The sequence below is a fragment of the Triticum urartu genome, chromosome 6A (genome assembly GCF_056163025.1).
Source record: "Triticum urartu cultivar PI428250 chromosome 6A, HENAU_Tu73, whole genome shotgun sequence".
NCBI lineage: Eukaryota > Viridiplantae > Streptophyta > Magnoliopsida > Poales > Poaceae > Triticum > Triticum urartu.
The window spans coordinates 253,587,134-253,593,141 of record NC_141878.1 but is presented as its reverse complement, the minus strand read 5'-3'; the positions used below and the strand labels follow the sequence as shown (position 1 = coordinate 253,593,141).

Sequence of the window (6,008 nt, the reverse complement as noted above, 5' to 3'; positions counted from 1 at the left end):
TAGTTCAGTAATGTCAAGTTTAGTTTTCGTTCATTGTAGTGGTGCTCAACTTGAGTTTAGTTCAGGTATAAAATTTTCTATTCACGCCTATGTTGCAGCAGTCCGCGCGATTGTGATTCTCGTGTTGCTGATAGCTTGGAGCAGTCGGTTCCGGTCCATGTACTACTCGTGACTGGGAAGGAAGGATCATGTCGTTGATAGTTCAGGTATAAAACTATATCTTCTCATATAGCATTATTTCTAACGGCAAGTGTATTTTGGTCTACAATATATCAATCCACATAAAGGATGTTATGCGATTCAGCTTCCCAGTAAGGCCTTACTTCAAAATCTGAAATAGTTAATGATAGACATCCTTGCCAGACGTCAGCTAGTCTGTCTTACCATCATATAACACAAGTCCCCTCTTCTGCAGCTAAAAAGAAAAGCCACACGTGAAGAAAATAATGCGGCTGAGTTGAGTGACTGTATGATTGTCGCCACTGGAGTTACTGGCAATCCGCTACTCACCCCAGTGTCCGGAAAAGCTGTTAAGAATTTTAAATCAAAGACTAAGAAAAATAAAGCTGGGCCTCAGACACCTACGCCAAATGTTGGTAAGTGAAAACTTCTTGAGTGCCGTTTGCTCTGAAGTCCAAACTCTTTTTTGCCTATTTATTCAGGCTGCAAAAGATTAAACATGCACATCTTTTCATGTACAGGCTCACCACTCAATCCATCAACTCCTGCTGGTACTTGCCGCTATGACAGTTCGTTAGGTGATGACAATACTCTCCATATATATGATTTTGTTTTAGGATGAGATGTTACAATTCAGCATTCTGGAAGAACTTGAATTTCTAGTTACTCTAGGCAGCTCTGGTAAAGTAAATACTCTGCATTGGCTTGCTTTTGTTATCGGGATTAAGTCTCTTCTTATAGGAGAACTAACTTGCCCATCAAGGCAAAACTGCCTATAATTTTACTTTTTCACTCTTAATTTTTGCAACAATATGATATTCTATGTAGTTCCTCAAGATATTGTTCTCTATTGGGAGGAATCAAGGATTAAATATACTGGAATAGTCTATTTTACACATACACACACATTATTACTTAATACATCCATGTGAGATAAAAAACGTACTGATATATATATATATATATATATATATATATATTTGATATAATATAAGTGCACCTGCTCATACTTTTCAATAAAACCACTACATTGGTTCGAAAGAAGAAACTCCTCATTTCCTTGCAATTTAAGACCGCACTAGAGAATATACATAACACATCTATTTGATTGCTGTTACAAATTTGCAAGTGCAGCAGCTTAACTGTCACTAATATATGAAGTGTTGCTCTAAGTCTCTTATGTCACATGAATGAATGTTATTACAAAATTTCCTTATAAATATAGTAATAAATGGGAAGTTGCCATGTCGACTATAATGACCAGTGATATTTATAATGACCAGGTGTTGTTACTACTGATGATTACTAGTAATACAACAAGAATACATCTGCAACCAAGAGTTAAATTGAAATGACCTGACATTAAAGGGTACAATGTTGGTAATAATCTACTGTTGCTGATACCTTCTTGCTTGCGTGCTTGCGAATGACCTGGGAATTACTCCTACTTGGTGCACAAACTTTGCTTGTTGCAATTTGCCTCAAAAGCTTGGATTCAGAATCTATAATAAGATTTGGTCATGCCTACCATTGTATCCTTCTTAAGTTGGGTTTTCCCCAATTTCTAGGATTGGTCTGTTAGGTACTACTTATAATTCATATATACTATGCTGCTGCTATATGCTTTTGTTTTTGCTATTGTTACTTAGTGCTCTATAGGTTACTGTTATACTGTACTAATGCTCCAGGTTCTTTCGAGTTCTTAGTAGTGGGGTCTTGGTTCATTGTTTAATTCCAGGATTTGTGAGTTCCTAGAAGGGAACACATAGACATGAAGCTACGGCGGCGACGAAGACGATATCGACATGGGGCTGCGGCGACGATGATGACGACGACATCGACATCGACACAGGGCTACGGCGGCGACAAAGACGACGACATCGTCATGGTGCTGTGGCGGCGGCGATGACGACGACGACATCAACACCATCAACATGGCCTTGTGGAGGCGCCGACGCCGACGACGTAGACACGTGGCATATATATTGTGTGTGTGTGTGCCTGCGCGCACATGCGTGTGTGCGTGTGCGTGTGTTAATTATCTACATCAGATATGTATGATTGATGATTGACTGTATGCATAACATGTACGTATTGTGAAATGCATGTCTAAACTGAAATAGGTAGACTATTATTTTTTTTAAATCCTAATTTGTTACTACTAGCGTGGGTTCATCATAGAAGCGCTACTGCTATTCCTTTACTAGTAGCGTGGGTGTGAAATACTAGTAGCGTGGGGCACCAGCGCTACTGGTATGTCTGTTTAGTAGTAGCGTGGGGTAAAACACACGCTACTGTTAAAAAATAGCTGTAGCGTCATAGCAGTAGTGTGGGAACCTACGCTACTGGTAGTCCAAAAACCCACGCTACTGGTAAGGTTTTTCCTATTAGTGTATGGAAATGCCATAATAGGTAGGTATGGTGGCGTTTTGAGGAAGATATAAGGAGGTTTATGTGTGAAAGAGCGTATCATATCACGGGGTTTGGATGCACCGGCGAAGTTTACGTCAACTCTCAATGTGAGAAAGGGCAATGCACGGTACCGAAGAGACTAGCAAGGATGGAAGGGTGAGAGTGCGTATAATTCATGGACTCAACATTAGTCATAAATAACTCACATACTTATTGCAAAAATCTACAAGTCATCAAAAACCTCGGCACTACGCGCATGCTCCTAGGGGGATAGATTGTTAGGAAAAGACCATCGCTCGTCTCCGACCGCCACTCATAAGGAGGACAATCAAATAACACCTCATGTTTCAAATTTGTTACATAACGTTTACCATATGCGCATGCTACGGGACTTGCAAACTTCAACACAAGCATTTCTCAATTTCACAACTACTCAACTAGCACGACTTTGATATTATTACCTCCATATCTCAAAACAATCATCAAGCATCAAACTACTCTTAGTATTCAAAACACTCATAAGAAAATTTTACTAATCTTGAATACTTAGCATATTAGGATTTTAACAAAATTACCACGCTATTTAAGACTCTCAAAATAATCTAAGTGAAGCATGAGAGATCAATAGTTTTCATAAAACAAATCCACCACCGTGCTCTAAAAGATATAAGTGAAGTACTAGAGTAAAACTATATAACTCAAAAGATATAAGCGAAGCACATAGAGTATTCTAACAAATTCCAAATCATGTATGTCTCTCTCAAAAGGTGATGATTTTGGTAAAATAACAAATAAAGACTCAAATCATACGAGACGCTCCAAGCAAAACACATATCATGTGGCGAATAAAAATATAGCTCCAAGTAAAGTTATCGATAGAAGTAGACGAAAGAGGGGATGCCTTCCGGGGCATCCCCAAGCTTTGGCTTTTAGGTGTCCTTAGATTATCTTGGGGGTGCCATGGGAATCCCCAAGCTTAGGCTCTTGCCACTCCTTGTTCCATAATCCATCAAATATTTACCCAAAACTTGAAAACTTCACAACACAAAACTCAAAGTAGAAAATCTCGTGAGCTCCGTTAGCGAAAGAAAATAAAAGACCACTTCAAGTTACTGTAATGAACTCATTCTTTATTTATATTGGTGTTAAACCTACTGTATTCCAACTTATCTATGGTTTATAAACTATTTTACTAGTCATAGATTCATCAAAATAAGCAAACAACACACGAAAAAGAGAATCTGTCAAAAACAGAACAATCTGTAGTAATCTGTAGCTAGCGCAAGATATGGAACCCCAAAAATTCTAAACTAAATTTCTGGACGTGAGGAATTTATCTATTAATCATCTTCAAAAAGAATTAACTAAATAACACTTTTCAAATAAAAATGGCAGCAGTTTTCGTGAGCGCTAAAGTTTCTATTTTTTTACAGCAAGTGTAACAAGACTTTCCCCAAGTCTTCCCAACGGTTCTACTTGGCACAAACACTAATTAAACACAAAAAACAACCAAAAAAGAGACTAGATAAATTATTTATTACTAAAAAGGAGCAAAAAGCAAGGAATAAAAATAAATTTGGGTTGCCTCCCAACAAGCGCTATTGTTTAACGCCCCTAGCTAGGCATAACAAGCAAGGATAGATCTAGGTATTGCCATCTTTGGTAGGCAATTCTTCAATGAGGCATCTACCATCTTTAGGAATTTCGTTATTTTTATTGATTATCAAATTTTTAGGCACAAGATAGAAAAAATCATTAGTAACAAATGGTTCCTTAATGATAGCAAAAAGATTGGGATGAATACTTATAGATTTGAGATCCACGGTTTCCTTACTAGAGGATTCACCCTTATTTTTAGGAACATACATAAGCTTGGCAATTTTAGTGAGAGGACTTGGAGTATTCTTTATGGAAGAAAAAGCGGTTCCCAAGTTGGTAATAATATCCTCAAGTTTATCGACTCTAGTGGAATCATGATTTATTTTTTTCTCATTAACTATGGGTTCCTTCTCTTTAATATTTTTCAAAGTGACTCCTACTTTAGATCCATATTGAGAGATTCGGTTGTGGATCTTTTATCCAATTTTTCAATTAACTCTATGGTAGCAACCTCATTTTCAACAATTTCAAGTCTTTGCATTACATGCTCCAAAGTTAATACAGTTCCATTAACCAAAAGAGGGGGTGAGCCAAACAAATCTATCATAGCATTATAATAATCAAAAGTATGGCTACCCAAAAAGTTCCCTCCAGTAATAGTATCAAGGACATATTGGTGCCAAGGAGTAACTCCTACATAAAAATTGCAAAGAAGAACAGAAGTAGATTGCCTCCTGGTAGATCTATTTTGAGCATTGAAAATTCTATACCAAGTGTCTTTTATATTTTTCCCCTCCCTTTTCTTAAAATTAAGAATTTCATTCTCGGGAGATAACGGAGAAGATAAGGGACTAGCCATAATGACAAGCAAACGAACTAACGCACAAGCAAACAAAAAGAAAGCGGGCAAAAAGAGGCAAATAGAGAAAGAGATGGAGGATAGAGAGAGGGCGAATAAAACGGCAAGGGTGAAGTGAGGGAGAGGAAAACGAGAGGCAAATGTCAAATAATGTAATGCGGGAGATAAGGGTGTGTGATGGGTACTTGGTATATTGACTTTTGCATAGACCTCCCCGGCAACGGCGCCAGAAATACTTCTTGCTACCTCTTAAGGACTGCGTTGGTTTTCCCCGAAGAGGAAAGGATGATGCAGCAAAGTAGCGTAAGTATTTCCCTCAGTTTTTGAGAACCAAGGTATCAATCCAGTAGGAGGCTACGCGCCAGTCCCTTGTACCTGCACAAAACAAATAAATCCTCGCAACCAACGCGATAAGGGGTTGTCAATCCCTACATGGCCACTTACGAGAGTGAGATCTGATAGATATGATAAGATAATATTTTTAGTATTTTTGTGATAGAGATGCAAAGTAAACTAAAAGCAAAGTAAAAAGCAAAGGAAATAACTAAGTAGTAGGAGATTAATATGATGAAGATAGACCTGGGGGCCATAGGTTTCACTAGTGGCTTCTCTCGAGAGCATAAGTATTCTACGGTGGGTGAACAAATTACTGTTGAGCAATTGATAGAATTGAGCATAGTTATGAGAATATCTAGGCATGATCATGTATATAGGCATCACGTCCGAGACAAGTAGACCGACTCTTGCCTGCATCTACTACTATTACTCCACTCATCGACCGCTATCCAGCAAGCATCTAGAGTATTAAGTTAATGAAAACAGAGTAACGCCTTAAGCAAGATGACATGATGTAGAGGGATAAACTCATGCAATATGATGAAAACCCCATCTTGTTATCCTCGATGGCAACAATACAATACGTGCCTTGCTGCCCCTACTGTCACTGGGAAAGGACACC

At 38.2% G+C, this 6,008-nt stretch overlaps 1 long non-coding RNA gene across 1 annotated transcript; it reads left to right on the top strand.

The window, feature by feature from the left end:
- The first annotated feature begins 418 nt into the window (after positions 1–418).
- LOC125516699 (uncharacterized) lies at positions 419–2,300 on the top strand. The gene is made up of 3 exons (XR_007287378.2): positions 419–596; positions 702–758; positions 1,919–2,300. It is a non-coding gene; the product is annotated as an uncharacterized LOC125516699 (long non-coding RNA).
- The last annotated feature ends 3,708 nt before the right edge of the window (positions 2,301–6,008 follow it).